This window comes from Cavia porcellus, unplaced genomic scaffold (genome assembly GCF_034190915.1).
Source record: "Cavia porcellus strain 051 isolate PalLab524CR breed Dunkin Hartley unplaced genomic scaffold, mCavPor4.1 scaffold_3, whole genome shotgun sequence".
Lineage (NCBI taxonomy): Eukaryota > Metazoa > Chordata > Mammalia > Rodentia > Caviidae > Cavia > Cavia porcellus.
In genome coordinates this window covers 94,856,431-94,875,357 of record NW_026947486.1, presented here as the reverse complement: position 1 = coordinate 94,875,357, position 18,927 = coordinate 94,856,431, and positions in this window count along the sequence as shown.

The following is an 18,927-nucleotide window of genomic DNA, read 5'->3' as shown; positions in this document are numbered from 1 at the left end:
TATGTAGTGACATTCTTTATCCTTTCTGATCATTATTGGCTTGAAGTTGACTTTGTCTGTAAACAGAATAGCTACCCCCGCTTTTTTTGGGTTCCTGTTGCATGAAGTATTGTTTTCTATCCTTTCACTTTCAGTCTGTGAGTTTCCTGTTGAGTTAGGTGGGTTTCTTTCTTTTTTTTAAATTTTATTTTAGGAGAAAAAAAAGCAGAGAAAGGGTACAAGTTATACAGATTTACAGAAACAATAAACAGTAGGAAATCACTAGTTAATGGATTACATATTGTCATCTTAGAAATAATTGTTCAAGTCACAAAATTAAAGCTTGTAAAGTGGACATTCCAACAATGATACTGCAAACAGTTCTGTTCAATGATCCAATAAAACTCAGTGATATCATTTTCTATCTTATACACTTAAATATACATGTAGTTATATCATTTAGAGCACTTTCTTGTTTCTTGTAGATAGCATATGGTTCGATTTTGTTTCTTGATGCATTCTGCCAGTCTGTTTCTTTTAATTGGTGTATTAAGACCATTTACATTAATAGTAAGAACTGTTACATATTAGTTTATTGTTGACATATTATCTTTCTGCTGTTGCATGTTTATCTTTCTGCTCTGTTCAACTGTCTGCTTTGTTTAGTGGTTTTTTCCTAGATTCATCTAGGCTGTCTTTCAGTGTTCTTTGTAGGATTGGCTTGGTGATCATGAAGTTTTTCAGCTGATCTTTGTCATGGAAGTATCTTATTTATTTATCAAATTTGAAGGACAGTTTTGCAGGTAACATCTACCTAGGTTGGAAATCATTTTCCTTTCGGATCTGAAATACATCACTCCATGCTCTTTCTTGACTTCATTGTTTGTGTTGAGAAGTCTGCTGTAATTCTGATAGGTTTTCCTTTATAGGTTCTGTCTTTTCTCTCTGACAGCCTTTAATATTCTATTCTTTTGTTCAATTTCTGGGATGGCCATTATTATGTGTCTGGATGTGGTTTTATTTTGGTTATGACTATTTGGAGTTCTGTATGCTTCATTGATCTTGATGTCAGTTTCCAATCTCATGTTTGGGAAATTTTCAGCTATTACTTCTCTAACTATTCTCTTGACATCCTTTATGTTGTCCCCTTCTTTTTCATTTATCCCTATCAACCTTACGTTGTTTCTCTTTGCATCATCCTGTAGGTGTTGAATTGTTATTTCCTCATGTCTTGCTATTTTTAAAAGATCTTTTCTTTCCTGTTCACTGTTTGCAATCTTGTCTTCGAGGTCTGAGATTCTATCTTCACATTCATTGAGGCAGTTTTTACAACTTTCAATGGAGTTTTTGATTTCCTGTATATCTCTTTGCATCTGTTTTATGTATTCTGTTTGTTTCTTATATTGTTCATCCATGGATTCTATCCTTTTGTTTAGTTCTTCCAATTTTTTAACTGCATCTTCTTTAGCTATATTTAGCATCTGCTTCATTTCTTTTATCAATTTTTCTTTCATCTGAGAGATTATTTCTAGTTTGAATTCCTTTAAGGCTTCCCATACTTGCTTATTTATTTCAGTTACCATTATTTCAGTCATGTGGCATGTGTTTTCTTTTATGCACATGGCTCCTGGGCTTTCTTGGGTTGGGCTGGATGTTTGTGATTGCATTTTGGTCTTTTGTTTTGTCATTTTCCCATATTTTGGAGCTTGAAGTGTTGTTTCAGATGTGGGAGAGAGGTCTGCCAGCCTGGGATGGGGTTCCCTGCAATGGCCCCACTCACTGGACCCAGCAGGGAACCATGGCCTGGTCCTCAGGCCAGGAACAGCGTCTACTCAGGCTGGGCAGGATTCCCAGCCCCCGCTGCTACAGTCTCTGATCTGGCCTGGTCCCAGGTCCGGTGGGGAGCCTGGAGGTAGTTTCTTTAGAAATGACTCACCAATCAAATATTTCTAGGTTCTTCTGGCCTTGAACAAAGAATTGGATGAGACAAGCCAAAAATAGGCCAAAAATTTATTTGAATAGTGTGGGGTAAATGAATATGGGAGAAACCAGCTTTGCAGAACTTGGGCCAAATGAAGGAAAAAAAGCAGATAAAAAGCAAAAGTAAAAATACACTGTGTATCTGAGGTACATGATTTGGGGTACCGTGTAAACTTACATGTGATAGTGGCTTTCTGTGATGGCCGGTCTTCTTTTATACTGTCCATATCTTGTGGGAACTCACAAGAAGTATTACGTAGTGGAATTTCGCAATGCACTGGGATCTTGTAATTGACTAGACCAGCTCATTTCCCCAGCCAGCTTTGCCATGCCCTATCTTCTATATCAGCTTCCCGTGGTTGTCTTTCATACTGTTATTTTGGGAGGATAACACTGGAGTTTCTGAGGCTGCTGGCCAGGTCCATAGTTTTTCCTTGGTCCTCCAGCTTTGTTTCCTTTTCCCAAGCACTGGCATCTATAGGATGTCACTCAGTTATTCCATGCCTCTGCCAGCCTATGATGAGAAGAATCAAACCATAGAGCTCATATGACATTGGAAGATGATTGTAGCCATGCAGTGGTTTGTTGAGGTATCTTGCCTCAGGGCTATGTTGTCCCACATGAGTGGCAGCATGCTGGTTCCCTCCTCATCTTTTCCCAGGCATTGTCTTCGTTCATAATTGTTCTTCAGTTGGTCAGCACCTCTGCTGCTCCACTTGAGGGGAGACAAAATTCAGAGCTGACCTGGAGTTGGTGGGTGACAATGATCAGGGCATAGAATACACAAGCTCAGAATTGGCGAGGGGCCAATGGCATATTTTATCCATTCTGCAGGGGGCCACTGCTCCTTCTGATCAATTCTTTTTCCATCTGATTTATCTAGCTGTTTCATTTAGTGGACTAAACAGAGTAGTGATACTCGCCTTTTTTTGCCTTGTTACTGATTTTAGAGGGAAAGCTTTCAGTTTTTCCCAATTTAATATTATGTTGGCAGTAATTTTGCCATAAATGGCTTTTATCAGATCGAGATAGGGTCTTTCTATACATATTATTCACAGTACTCATTTTTTATCAAAAATGGATGCTGGATTTTGTCAAAGGCTGTTTCTGAGTCTATTTAGATGATCATATGATTTTTGTCCTTCTTTCTGTTTATGCGATGTATTACATTTAGTAGTTTTCATATTTTGAACTATTCTTGCATCCCTGGAATGAAACCAACTTGGCCATGATGTATGATCTTTTTCATGATTTGCCGCATTCTGTTTTCCTGTATCTTGTTGGAAGGTTTTTGAGTCTATGTTCATGAAAGAGATAGGTCTGTAGTTCTCTTTTTTGTTGGACCATTGCTTGGGTTTAGAATCAAAGTAATGGTAGCTTCTAGGAACAACTTTGGGAGTAGTTTTTTCCTTTTGATTTCATTAAAGAGTTTGGGGAGTATGCGTGTTTAGATATTTCCTATATTCTTTTTCTTTAAATTAAAATTTCATTTTCTAACAATATTATTTTTCATTAGTATATGTTTGCAACACATAATGAAAACATTCATTGTAGGGTATTTGTAGAGGTACATAACACATCTCAATTCTTTTTAAAATTCCTTTTCCCTCCACTCCTTCCAACTCTCATCCAGCTCCCCATTTACAAAAGATATATTTCCAGTTTTCACTTCAATTATTTATTTACATCTCTTTTCCTTACCTCCTCCCCCCTCATCATATTTGGTTCTCCTTGTTTTAGCAAGTTCTTTGTACTTTCCAATGTCCATCTTCCATTTTGATGCTGATTTATACTTTGGGTTTCTCACACAAGACAATGTGATATTTTATCACATTGGTTTAAACCCATGCGCTTAACTTTTTTCATTGTATCATGAGATGCAAACATTTACCTAAAATGTCTTTAATGTATCTTTTTCATGGCAGAGTAATATTCCATAACATATAAACAGCATTTTATTTATTCATTTATGTGGTAATGGGCACATAGGCTGTTTCTGAGACATAGCTTTCATGAGTTTTACTGTTATAAACATGGCTATTAATGTGCCAATGTAAAATTATATCTTTAACATTTTCAGGATTATATCTAGAAGGGAAGTAGCTGGGTCAAATGTATTCTATATTTTTAGTTAGTTTTTTGAGGAATTTACATATTGTTTTCCCTAGTGCTTGTATGAATTTATGCTACCACCAACAATGAAGAAATGTCCCTTTTTTCTCCCCAGAAAGCTCATCAGCATTTGTTATTCGTTAATTGTTATTGGCTGATAGCCATTCTTTCTGGAGTGAGATGGAATCTCAGTGTTGTTTTAATTGACATTTCTTGAATGTCCAGTAATGTTGAGCATGTTTTCATGTATTTATTTGCCATATTTTTAAAATTTCTTTTTTATTTTAAGGAGGGTAAAACTAAACATATCAAAACAGAGCAAAGCAGATCAGAAGAAAACAATATAAGTGACACAGATTTCAAAGCAAAACAACAGGAGATTTTATTGGCCATTTGTACTTCTTCATCTGAGATGTATCTATTCATTTCAAATGAATATTTTTGGATTGAGTAACTAAATTTGAAGGGTCTGATTTTTTGAGTTCTTCATATATTCTAGATATTTTTAATTCATCCTGTATTCTAGATATTGGTTCTTTATATATTATAGATATGCTGGACATTAGGAAGTTCAAAGAACTTCTGACAGAGAATTAGTTGTTATTTTTTTCCCTATTCTGTAGGTTGTCTTTTCACTCTGTCAATGGTTTCCATTGCTGTGCAGAGGTTTTTGATTCTAATATGATACAAATTGTTGAATTTTGGAATCATTTCTTGTACAATCATATATTTGTTCATAAAGTCTTTGCCTATACCTATGTATTCAAGAGTTTTATCTATTTTATTTTCTGGCAAATTAAGTGTTCCTGTTTTAATATTAGATCTCTGATCCAATTCAATTTTAGTTCAATGTACAGTGAGAGATATGGATCTAGCTTCAACCTTTGGCATTTGGATACCCAGTTCTCCTAGCATCATTTTTTAAAGAAGCTGTTTTTCCTCCGTTGAACGTCCTTTGTCAAAGATAAGCTAACTGAGTGTGCTTGGGATTGCATATGCATCTTCTATTATGTTACACTGATCTTCAAGTTTGTTTTATTATCAGTACCATACTATTTTTGTGACTGTAGCTTTTTAGTGTAAATTGGAGTCAGGGAGTGTGATACTTCCTACCTTGCCCTTGTAGGCTAAAATTGCTCTTGATATCTAGGTCTCTTCTGGCAGTTTATGGATTTTAGGATTTTTTTCTCTAGTTCTGTAAGGAATGCTACTGGTGTTTTGATTTGGATTGCATTAAATCTGTATAACAATTTTGGAGGTATGGCCATTTTGACAATATTGGCTATGCATATCCAGGAATGGGGGATACCTTTCTGTTTTTTGATGTCCTTTTTGAGCTCCCTTTTCAGAATACTATAGTTTCCACTGTAAAGTTCTTGTACTTCCTTGGTTAATTCCTAACTTACTTCATTTTTCTTTATGCTATTGTGAAAAGTGCTGTTTTCCTAATTTCTCTCTTGGTGAGTTTTTAATTGGTGTACACTATTGAGTTTTGATCGTTGACTTTGTATTGTGCTAGGTTAACAAATTTTGAAATTAAACCTAGGAGCCTTTTGGTGCAGTTTTTTGGGTCTTCTGTGGAAAGGATCATGTCAACAGCAAATAATGAAAATTTAACTTTTTCCTTTCCTATCCATACATATTCTTTTTATTTCTTTCTCTTGTCTAATTGCTCTGGATAATTTGTGAGAACTATATTGAAATGGAGTTGTGGCATTGGACATTTTGCCTTGTTCTTGATTTTAGAGTAAAAGCTTTTGAGTTTTGATTACTTAGTGTGATGCTGGCTGTTGTTCTGTCATAGATGGATTTTATCATATTGAGATTATTATATATTGAGATTATTTCTATTACAGTTTTCTTTGGGGTATATCACTAATGGACGTTGGTCTTTGTCATATTTTTTTTAGTCTATTGAGATGATAATATGGTTTTTATCCTTGGTTCTGTTAATGTGACATATCACAATTATTGATTTGTGTGTGTTAAGCCACCCTTGCATCCATGGGCTGAATCCTCCTTTGTTGCATTGTTTAAACTCTTTGAAGATGTTCTGCATTCTGTTTGCCAGTATCTTATTGAGGATTTTTGCATCTATGTTCATTAAAGAGATTATTTTATAGTTCTCTTTTTTGGTTGGATTGTTTTGTAGTTGTGTTATCAGGGTAACTTTTGCTTTCTGGCATGACTTTGGAGTACTATTTTCTTTTTTAAATTTCATTAAGGAGTTTGAGGAATATTGATGCTAGATTGTCTCTAAAGTTCTTATAGAGTACAGTAGCGAATCCTTCATAACATGAGCTTTTCTTAGTTGGAATTTTTGTTACTTCTTCAATTTCATTGATTGATATTGGATTATTCAGAATTTTATATCTTCTTGATTCAATTTTGGAAATTCATATATTTCCAGTAATTTATCCATTTCTTCTGAGTTTTTTTATTTACTGGTGTACATTGTCTCAAAGTAGTCACCAGTGATCTTATGCACAATCTGTTGTGGTTTTTTTCCCTTTTCATTTCTAATTGCATGAATTAGGGTCTTTTCTTTTTTGTTTCAATAATGTTGCCTAAGGGATTGTTTATTTTACATCATCTTCCCAAGAATCAATTCTTCAATTCATTGATTCTTTGTACTCTGTTTTGAGTCTCAATTGCATCAATTTCTGCTGAGTTTTATAATTTCCTTCTTTGTATTACTGTTGGGCTTGGATTTTTATTGTTTTTTATAGTACCCAGAAGTGCATCAATAAGTTATTTGTTTGAGCTTCTTCTGTTTTTCTGATGTGGGATTCACTGCTGTAAAATTCCATTTCCTACTGATTTCATTGCATTTCATAGGTTTCATTATGTTATTGTTTGGTTGTGGAACTATGAAATTTCTTCTTTAATTTCACCTGTGACCCATTCATTATTCAAGAGAGTATCATTTGATCTCCATGTGTTTGCATAATTTCCATCATGTCTCGTCATTGACATCTACTTTAACTATACTAGGATTTCATAATATGCATGGGATAATTTTGCTTCTTTTACATTTATTTAAGCATGTTCTGTGAGCAAGACTTCATTATGTTTTTGGTGAAAGTCCCATGCTGCTGAGAATGTGTATTCTGTTGTTGGTAGGTGGAACACTAGATATATATTAATTTGTTGCAAGGAAGGTTTAGATGAACTCTGAAACACTAGATATATATTAATTTGTTGCAAGGAAGGTTTAGATGAACTCTGATATTTCTTTATTTTTTTGTCTAGATGAAATGCCTGTTTGTGACACTGGGGTAGTGTGTTTCCTACTAAAATTGTTTTGGTGTTCATCTGATTTTTCATGTCCATTAGTGCTCGTTTTATGAATTTGGGTGCATTAGTATTTGGTGCATATATTTATGATTATTTTTTCTTCTTCTCAAGTTTATTCCCTTAACCAGTATGTAGTGACCTTCTTTGATTCTTCAGATCGATCTTAGCTTGAAATTCAATTAGTCTGTGGTTATAATAGCTTCTCCTGATTGCTTTTTTGTGTTCCTGATGTATGGAGTATTGCTTTCCATCATTTGACTTTCAGTCTATAAATGTATTTTTAGTTAAATATGTTTCTTGTATGCAGGATGTACTTGGATTTTGTTTGTTGATCCATTTTCCCACTCTTGTTTCTTTTGATTAGTGAATTGAGAGCATTCATATTCATGGTTCTTATTGGTGGGTGTTGAGTTATACTTGTCATTCTGTTACTTCCCTGCTGTTGGTTCTGTTTCTTTCCTTTCTATTTAATTGCTTACCTTGTCTAGTACATCCATTTGATTGGACTTTTTGACATTGTTATTTTCTTTTTAAAATTTTATTTTAAAGAGAATAAAACAAAAGAGGACAGAACAAAACAATGCAAGCAACACAGCACTTTACGACAAGACAACAGAATATCAACATTAGCTACCATAATGTCTCTTTTCTTTGAAATAGTTGAGCATACCTCCACATAGAATAGTATCAAACATAACAAAATAGTATAAAACCTTTCAAGAGAATGAAAATGTTACAGGACATTCAAAACCAAATAACCGATAATGAACAATGGCTACTACATTATCTTACAAAGCCCTCCCATGCTTTTGTTCTGGTTTCCATTGGTTCTGCCATGGTGTATCTTATTGGATTTTAAAATGTGTAATAGTATAAACAAATTTTTAAGGCATTGTTATTTTCACTGTCTATTTCCAGGATATCCTTGAGAAATTTTTTGAGTACTAGTTTGTTGATCATGAATTTCTCTAGGTGTTCTTTATCCTAGAATTACCTTATTTCATCATAAATTTTAAAAGATAATTTTTAGGATATGTCAACATGAATTGGAAGTTGTTTTCTTTTAGGACTTAAAACATTTCACTCTGAACTCTCTTTAATTTTAGGCTTTGTATTGAGAAGTCTGTAGTAAATCTGGTAGGTTTTCTTTTATAGGTAATTTGTTTTATTTTTCTAAAGGGTTTTAAAATTCCATTTTTGGGTTGAATTTCTGAAATCTTGATTATTATATGTCTTGGTGTAGTTGTTTCCTAATCAAGGCCATTTGATATTTTATGTGGCTAAGTTATCTGTATTTTTAATTGTGTTTTTATTTTTTGAAAGTTTTCTGCTATTATTTGTGTAAGCAGTTTTTTAAATGACCTTTGTGCCATCTTGTGATTTTTTATTGATTTCAGTTAATTTTAGAATAGTTTTTTTTATACCATTTTTCAGGTACTGGTTGGAACTTTCATGGTCCCTTGTTATTTTTAAGATATCTTTCATTAGTTGATCACCAACCACAGCCCTGCCTTCTAAGTTTGATATTCTGTCCTCATATTTTTTTCTGCCATGTATACTTTCAATAGAGTTTTTCTATTGTACATTTATTTTTCTTTTTTTGAAGAAAAAAAAACAAAATAGAAAAAAGGTAGAGTGATACAGAATTAAAAAAAATAACAATAAGAAATCCCTAGTTGATACATTACATATTTTCATCTTAGAAATGATTGTTCAGGTTACAAAATTGAAGCATAAAAAGTGGATATACACTGAAACATTGACAGTGCAAATCATTACGTTCAGTGATCCAACAAAAATTTAGCCATATGGTCATCTATCTTACACACTTATACATACAACTACGTCCTTTAGAGCACTTTCCTTATCTTTCATTTTTACAATATTTATTATACATTTTGGATCTTATTACTCTTTCAGTTTTTATTATTTTTTACACTAGAGAGACAATGTGATATTTGCTAATGTGAGTCTTGTTTATTTCACTTATGAGTATAATCTCAAGTTGCCTCATTTACCTATTAAGGCCTCAAGATCATCCTTTTTAATAGCTAGGTAATATTCCATGTTATAAAAGTACCATATCTTTTTCATTCACTCTGTGGTTGATGGGTATTTTGGTTGTTTCCAAGATTTTGCTATTACAAATTGTGTTGGTATGAACTTGGGTGTATATATATTACTGTGGCAGGACTTTTTCAATTTTTCTGGGAAAATACCCATGAGGGTAATAGCTGGATTGAATGGAACTTCCAATCCTAGTTTGATGAGGAATCTCCATACTGATTTCCCTAGTGGCTGCACTAGTCTACACTCTCACCAACAGTGGAGCAGTGTTCCTTTTTTCTTGCAGCCTTGCCAACATTTGTTATCAGTTGATTTCTTGATGGCAGCCATTCTTCCCCAGGTGAAAGGAAATCTCAGTGTTGTAAGATTCTAGACTTTTGTTTGAGATTGTTTTATTTTATTTCAATTCTTTTCTATGCTGATCATTCATGATTTGTATGTTTTTTTAAAGCTCTTTGATATTTTTATCAATATTTGTCTGTACTCAGTAATAATTTATTTTATTAGAATCATCAGGTCTTTAATATTTATTTAGTTAATATCTCTTTAATTATTTGTGCAATTATCTCTGCTTTGATTTTGTCAACCATCTTATCAAATTTTATTTATTTCTCCTGTTACCATTTTAGATATTTAGGCCATGTGACTTCTGATTTCTTCCCGCTCGATGACCCCTGGATTTGCTTTAGAGGGATTTGCAGCTTTGGGAGGCATTTTATTTTCATGTTTTATCATTTTTTTTGGTTTATTTGTTTTGTGTGTTGAGTGTTGCAAATAGCTTATAGTGGTAGCTTTGCTGCTACTATCAAGACCTATTTAGGTAATCCGTACTATTCAGAGATGTCCTCTAGCTGTAACTACATATTGGTCTTTGTGTCTGTACCAGGATCCTACCACATCTGTTTGTTAGGGAGGGAAGGTTGCAACCTGATTATTCCAGAGCACAGTTCTTTTGTAATGGACTGTAGTATTGTTTATGACCCTCGGAAATCTAGATATGGCAATTGATAGCCACAACGATGTCACATTGGCTAAAGTAGTAAAATCAGCAACAATAGTGTCAAACACAGATTGAATAAGGAAAAACTATAATTAATCCTGTATCAACTTTAACTATAGGAGTAAGATCTATATAGTATAAATTCTAAGACAAATAAGATGTTTGGATACAGTAAATACTCAATAGATCCATTTTATTTCCAATTATAATAAAATAGTGTACAACTATCCTAAATTAAAGTTAACTACACATTCTCAAAAGGGTAAATGTTACATGTGTGAATGCATGATGACAAAGAAAAAATAGACTTTGAAAAAGTAAGCAATGAAAGATGGAAAAAAGTTTCTTATAAAAAGTCTCATGAAGGGGCCCCCTGTCGGGACCAGTAAGTCCAGTGGAAACAGGGAACCCTGCCTCAGCCCGGTGGAGCTCTCTTGTTTGCCTGGGGGCAAGGCCCTGGTTTCCTGTGGGGACCAGTAAATCCAGCAGAGGCAGGGACCCCCGCCCCAGCGGAACTCTCTTCTTTGCCTGGGGACCAGGTCCCGGCTTCCATGAGTCAGGAGGGCACAGGTAATTCCATCCCAGCCTGGCTGGCCTCTCTCCCTCACTTGGAACAACACTTGAAGCTCGAAAATATAGGAAAATGACAAAAGAAAAGATCAAAATGCAATCTCAAACATCCTTCCCATCCCAAGAAAGCCTAGGAGCCATGTGCATAGAAGAAAATATATGCCACATACCTAAATACCTGAAATAATAGTAACCGAAATAAAAAAGCAACTCTGGGAAGCCTTAAAGGAATTCAAACTAGAAATAATCTCTCACGTAGAAGAAGAAATGATAAAAGAAATGGAGGAGATGCTGAACCTATCTAAAGAAGACACAGTTAAAAAATTGGAGGAACTAAACAAAACGATAGAATCCCTGGATGAACAATACAAGAAACAAACAGAATATATAAAGCAGATGCAAAGACATATATAGGAAATCAAAAACTCCATCAAAAGTTGTAAAAACTGCCTCAATGAATGTGAAGATAGAATTTCAGACCTCAAAGACAAGATTGCAGCCAGGGAACAGGAAAGGAAAGATCTTTTAAAAATAACAAGAAATCAGGAAATAACAATTCAACACCTGCAAGATGATGCAAAGAGGAACAACATAAGGTTGATGGGGATAAATGAAAAAGAAGGGGACAACATAAAGGATGTCAAGAGAATATTCAGAGAAGTAATAGCTGAAAATTTCCCAAACATGAGATTGGAAACTGATATCAAGATCAACGAAGCATATAGAACTCCAAATAGCCATAACCAAAATAAAACTACATCCAGACACATAATAATGACCATCCCAGAAATTGAACAAAAGAATAGAATATTAAAGGCTGTCAGAGAGAAAAGACAGAACCTATAAAGGAAAACCTATCAGAATTACAGCAGACTTCTCAGCACAAACAATAAAGTCAAGAAGAGCGTGGAATGAAGTATTTCAGATCCCAAAGGAAAATGATTTCCAACCTAGACTGATGTACCCTGCAAAACTGTCCTTCAAAATGGATGGAGAAATAAGATACTTCCATGACAAAGAACAGCTGAAAAAACCACATGATCACCAAGCGTCCACCTTGCAAAGAATACTGAAAGACAGCCTAGATACATTTAGGAAAAAATCACTAAACAAAGCAGACAATCAAACAGAACGGAAAGATAAAGATGCAACAGCAGAAAGATAACAGGTCAGCAATAAACCAATATGTAACAGTTATAACATAAATGTAAATGGTCTCAATGCACTAATTAAAAGAAACAGACTGGCAGAATGGATCAAGAAACAAAATCCAACCATATGTTGTCTACAAGAAACCCATCTAACTCAAAAAACATATGCGCAGACTGAAAGTTAAAGGATGGAAAACAATACTGCATGCAACAGGAACCCCCCCCCCCCAAAAAAAAAAGCAGGGGTGGCTATTTTGTTTGCAGACAATGTGAACTTCAAACCATTAATGATCAGAAGGGATAAAAAGGTCACTACACACTGGTTAGGGGAAAACTCCAAGATGAAGAGATAACTATCTTAACTATATATGCACGAAATTCCAGAGCACCCAGTTATATAAAACAAGTACTAACAGAAATAAAAAAACCAAGTTACCAGTAACACAATTCTAACTGGAGATCTTAACACACCATTGACACCAATGGACAGATCGACCAGACAGAAAATCAGCAAAGAAATAAAAGAACTGAATCACACCTGTGAACAAATGGACTTAATAGACATATGCAGAGTATTCCACCCAACAACAGAATACACATTCTTCTCAGCAGTGCATAGGTTATTCTCTAAAATAGACCATAGATTAATTCATAAGACATATCTAAATGAATGCAAAAGGGTTGAAATTACTCCTTGCATGCTATCGGACCATAGCACTATGAAATTAGAAATTAATGATAAAAGATACTACAAAATTCCCTCAAACACAAGGAAACTGAATAACACTCTTGAGTAATCAGTGGGTCACAGAGGAAGTTAAAGAAGAAATTAAACACTACCTACAAGAAAATGAAAACACAAATACAACTTACTGGAATCTGTGGGATGCAATGAAAGCTATCCTCAGAGGAAAATTTATTGCACTGAGTTCACCCATCATGGAAACATAACGAATACAAATAAATAACCTGATGTTACACCTTAAATGTCTAGAAAAAGAACAGCAAGTCAAGCTCAAAGACAAAAGAAGAGAAGAAATTATAAAAATCAGAGCAGAAATCAATGCAATAGAGACTAAAAAAATTCAAAAAAATCAATGAATCAGAGTTGTTTCTTTGAAAGAATAATTAAAATTTACAAGCCCCTAGCCAACCTTATTAAAAAAGGGAAGAAAAAGTTCAAATTCATGCAATATGGAATGAAAGAGGAGAAATAACTACAGACCCTTTAGAAATGCAGAAAATCATCAACAGCTGTTTCGAAAACCTCTACTCTCAAAGGTTTGATAACACAGAGGAAATGGACAGATTACTAGAAACATACAAAGTACCAAAGCTAGGTCACGAAGATGTAAAACTACTGAATAACCCAATTTCTATTAATGAAATCCAATACGTAATTAAATACTTACCTACAAAGAAGAGCCCAGGCCCAGACGGATTCACTGCAGAATTCTACAAGAAATACAAAGAAGACTTAATGCCAACACTCCTCAAACTCTTCAATGAAATTGAAAGGGAAGCAATCCTTCCCAAATCATTCCTAAAAGCAAATATTACTCTAGTACCAAAACCTGAAAGGACCCAACTGAAAAAGAGAACTACAGACCAATCTCCCTAATGAACACAGAATGCAAAAATCCTCAATAAAATATTGGCAAATAGGATGCAGCAAATCATCAAGAAGTTCATACACCATGACCAAGTGGGATTCATCCCAGGCATGCAGGGATGGTTCAATATACGTTAATCAATAAATGTAATTCACCATATCAATAGAGCCAAAAGTAAGAACCACATGATCATTTCTATAGATGCAGAAAAAGCTTTTGATAAGGTCCAACATTCATTTATGATAAGAATCTGGCAGAAAATTAGAATAGATCATCTTTATCTCAATATAATAAAGGATGTCTATGACAATCCAACAGCCAATATCCTATTAAATGGCCAAAAATTGAAGGCCTTTACTTTAAAATCAGGCACAAAACAAGGATGTCCCTTACCACCACTCCTATTTAATATAGTACTGGAAATACTAGCCAAAGCAATTAGATAAGAGAGAGAAATAAAAGGCATAAAGATAGGAAAAGAAGTTAAGCTATCATTATTTGCAGATGACATGATACTCTATATAGAAGATCCCCAAAACTCCATTGAAAGACTGCTAGATATAATAAGTAAATTCAGTAATGTAGCTGGATATAAAATCAATCATCAAAAATCAATAGCATTCCTATACACTAACAACAAAGTCACAGAGAGAAATAAGAGAAGCCACACCCTTCACAATAGCAACCAAAAAAAAAAAAAAAAAAGAAATATCTAGGCATTACTCTCACGAAAGAAGTGAAAGACCTGTACAGGGAAAATTATAAAACACTGAAAAATGAAATTGTAGATGATCTCAGAAAATGGAAAAACATCCCTTGCTCATGGATAGGAAGAATAAATATTGTGAAAAAGGCCATTCTCCCAAAACTTTTATACAGATTCAATGCAATCACAATAAAAATACCATCAATATACCTCATAGAACTCAAGAAATCACTCCTAAAATTCATCTGGAGCAAAAAGAGACCTAGAATAGCAAGGACAGTTTTATTTACTTATTTATTTTGTCTTTTTCCTTTTTATCGGTACCGAGGATCAAACTCACGACTGCCTGCTTGCAAGGCAGGCGCTTATGTCGCTGAGCTAAATCCCCAGCCCCACAAGAACAGTTCTAAGCAGCAAAGGCAAGGCAGGAGGTATGACAATCCCTGACTTGAAGTTATACTACAAAGCAACCATAGTAAAATCAACATGGTACTGGAACCAAAACAGAGCCGAAGATTAGTGGAATAGATTAAAGATACAACCACAACTACAAACACACTCAACCACCTTATCTTTGTTAAAGGGGCCAAACATGTTCATTGGGAGAACGACAGTCTCTTTAATAAATGGTGCTGGAAAAACTGGCTCTCCATATGCCGAAAACTAAAACTAGACCCATGCCAATCACCATGTACTAAAATAAAATCTAAATGGATCAAAGACCTAAATATTAAAACAGAAACACTAAATCTATTGGAATACAAATTTGGTAAAATCCTTGAAGACGTAGGAGTAGGTAGAGAATTCATGAATAGGACTCAAACCACACAGGAAATACTTCCCAGAGTCAATAACTGGGACCACCACTTATTAAAAAGTTTCTGCACATCAAAAGAAATCTCCAGCACAGTGAAAAGAAAACCCACAAACTGGGATAAAATCTTAGTGAACTGCCCCTCAGACAAAGGACTTCTGTCTAAATCATATAAAGAATTTAAAAAAATCAGACCCCCAAATTCAAAGACCCAATCCAGAAGTGGGCATCTGAGATGAATAAACAATTCTCAGATGAAGAAATACAAATAGCAAATAAATATATGAAAAAAATATTCATCATTAGTCATTAGAGAAATGCAAATTAAAACCACACTGAGATTTCATCTCACTCCTGAAAGAATGGCCATGAACAAGAAAACCCCCCAAAACAAATGCTGGAGAGGCTGTGGGGAAAAAGGAACTCTCCTGCACTGTTGGTGGGAGTGTAGACTAGTGGAACCATTGTGGAGGTCAGTCTGGAGATTTCTCAGAAACCTGGGACTGGAAGCCCCATTTGACACAGTTATACCACTTCTAGGCATATTCCCAGAAGAACTGAAAGCATCATACCACAGTGATATATGTGCACCCATGTTTATAGCAGCACAATTTGTAATAGCCAGATCTTGGAAACAACCTAAGTGTCCCTCAACTGAAGAATGGATAAAAAAGTTGTGGTATTTTTATACAATGGAATACTACTCAGCTATAAAGAATGATCTCATTGAGACATTTATAAATAAATGGACGCAGCTTGAGACCATACTCATAAGTGAAATAAATCCAACTCACATGTATAAATACCAAATAGTTCCCCTAGTGTAAGAACTGATAAGAATACATAATAGTATATGGTAATCATGATTCCCAATCATATTGGTTTGAAGCCATATAATGTTTTCACTCATTAATTGCAATGGTATTAACCTGGGTTGTTTGATTTTAGTATCATTGATAGTACAAATAGCTACTTTGAAGAAAACAACACAACATAAAAGCTAGTGCTGATTTAATATCGTCTTGTTTTGAAGTCCCATCAAACTGTGGTACATCTGTTTCCCCTGGTTTTAACATGTTGTATCTTAGTATATTTTACTATATGCGATAGTATAAACACAATTTTTTAGGCAAAGAGATATTATAGAAACCGTTGTTCATTTTCTATTAGCTGGTTCTAAATACTCTGTAATTCTTTCTTTCTCTTGAAAGGCTTAACACTATCTTGATATGCTTGATGATATAGCATACGAAGTTATACTCAAATAATTCAAGGAAAGAGGCACTATGGCGACTACTATTATGCTAGATTATCTGGTGGTGAAACACAGTGATGCTTAAATTGTTCGGTTCTGACCTCTGTTGTTCTGTTACCATGTCCTCTTTCTTCTCAATCTCCCCCTTTTTAAAAATTAATCTATTTTTTCTCATTTTTTTAATTAAGGGAAAACTAAATTAAAAAATAGCGGGACATAATATAGTAACTTTCTTGGTTTTCCTATTAACCTGATTTGAACCCCAGTATTGCTCTCCCCATCTTGCTCTGTCTGATTATACTATATTCTATTTTGTTTGATAGTACCAAGTTTGAGGGTATAGGCAACCACTTTGAAGGCAATAAGATACACTATGATGCCCATTATGGTTTGACTATTATCTTTTTTTGAAGTCCTGTAAGGTCTGCAGTGTAGGTTTTATTGGTTTTCTTTCGTATTGTTTTGATCAATTTTATTATACCTGATGATATAGGCAACTCAATTTAAAAACACCAAGAGGCACAATGGTAACCACTTTTGATCACCTGGTATTCTGTTTTTGCATCATGTACTATGCCCGTCCTTCTTTTCTAACTGACTCTGTTTTGCTTAGTTTCGTTTGGTTTTATTCTCTTCAAAAAAAGTAATAAGAACCGTGGGAGTAATAAAACCCAAAAAGTGTAATTGTTATTGTAAAAAATAGAGGAAAGGAAAGTCGACTTAAGGATATAACTGCAGGTGTGTTTGAGTGTGTAGGATGGAAAACCATATTATTGAGCTTTTGTTGGATCATTTAAAGGAACTGTCTATAATTTCACTGTATGAATGTCCACTTTATATGCTTTAATTTTGTAATTTGGACAACTGTTTCTGAGAATTTAATATGTAACCTATTAACTGGTGATTTGTTACTGTATATGTTTTTCTTGAAATTCTCTATTATTGAGGCTTCCAGGTGCAGTGAAGGAGAGAGGTGGGTTTGAGGCTTCCATATCAGCCTCCCCATTCCGGCTCCACTTGGAGACCTGCTGAGCTGCGGACGGATGGGCGGGCCCACACTATCAGCCTAGCCCAGCCTGTTTAGCTGCCGCGCCTGGCCATAGGTCTGCAGAGGAGGAGCTGGGCAGATCTGGGGTGCCCTCACCGGCCTCTCTGCGTGTCTGGAGGACTCTGGATATCTCCGCCCAGACTGCTGGAGTTCCCTCAGGCTTCCAGGTGCAGTGAAGGGGAGAGGTGGGTTTGAGGCTTCCGCATCAGCCTCCCCATTCCCGGCTTCACTTGGAGACCTGCTGAGCTTCCGATAGGTGGGCTGGCCCACACTATCAGCCTAGCCCAGCCTGTTTAGCTGCCGCGCCTGGCCATAGGTCTGCAGAGGAGGAGCTGGGCAGATCTGGGGTGCCCTCACTGGCCTCTCTGCGTGTCTGGAGGACTCTGGATTTCTGCGCCCAGTCTGCTGGAGTTCCCTCAGGCTTCCAGGTGCAGTGAAGGAGAGAGGTGGGTTTGAGGCTTCCATATCAGCCTCCCCATTCCGGCTTCACTTGGAGACCTGCTGAGCTCCCGATAGGTGGGCTGGCCCACACTACCAGCCTAGCCCAGCCTGTTTAGCTGCCGCGCCTGGCCATAGGTCTGCAGAGGAGGAGCTGGGCAGATCTGGGGTGCCCTCACCGGCCTCTCTGTGTGTCTGGAGGATTCTGGATATCTCTGCAACCAGGGAGGGTCCACAGGTTCCTGAACCACTGTGGCCTGTGGTGAGTACCCTAACCCGGCTGCAATTGAAGAACTGTGGAGCTTCCAAGGGGCAGGTGGGCGCACAGTGTCCCTGAGGCCCAGCTTGTCTGGAACTGTGGAGTTCTGAGCAGGCAGAGGAGGGCCACTGGTTCTGTAGGCCCAATGGCTTGGGGTAGCGCGGTGCCAGAGTCTCAGTAGCTCCAAACATAGAAGGGGATTTTCAACAGATCCTGAGGAAGCTTTCAAATAACACTTGAAACACAGAAATATAGGAAAATGACAAAACGAAAGACCAAATTACAACCTCAAACCTCCAGCCCATCTCAAGAAACCCTAGGAGTGATGTATATAGAAGAAAATATATCCCATCCACCTCATATATTGGACACAATAGCCACTGAAATTGACAAGCAACTCCAGGAAGCTTTAAAGAAATTCAAACTTGAAATAATCTCCCAGATAAAAGAAGAAATGATAAAAGAAATGAAAGAGATTCTAAATATATCTAAAGAAAACACAGATAAAAAATTGGAGGAACTAAACAAAAAGATAGAATCCCTAGACGAGCAATATAAGAAACAAACAGAATACATAATGCAGAGGCACAGAGATATACAGGAAATAAAAAACTCCACTGAAAGTTGTAAAAACCGCC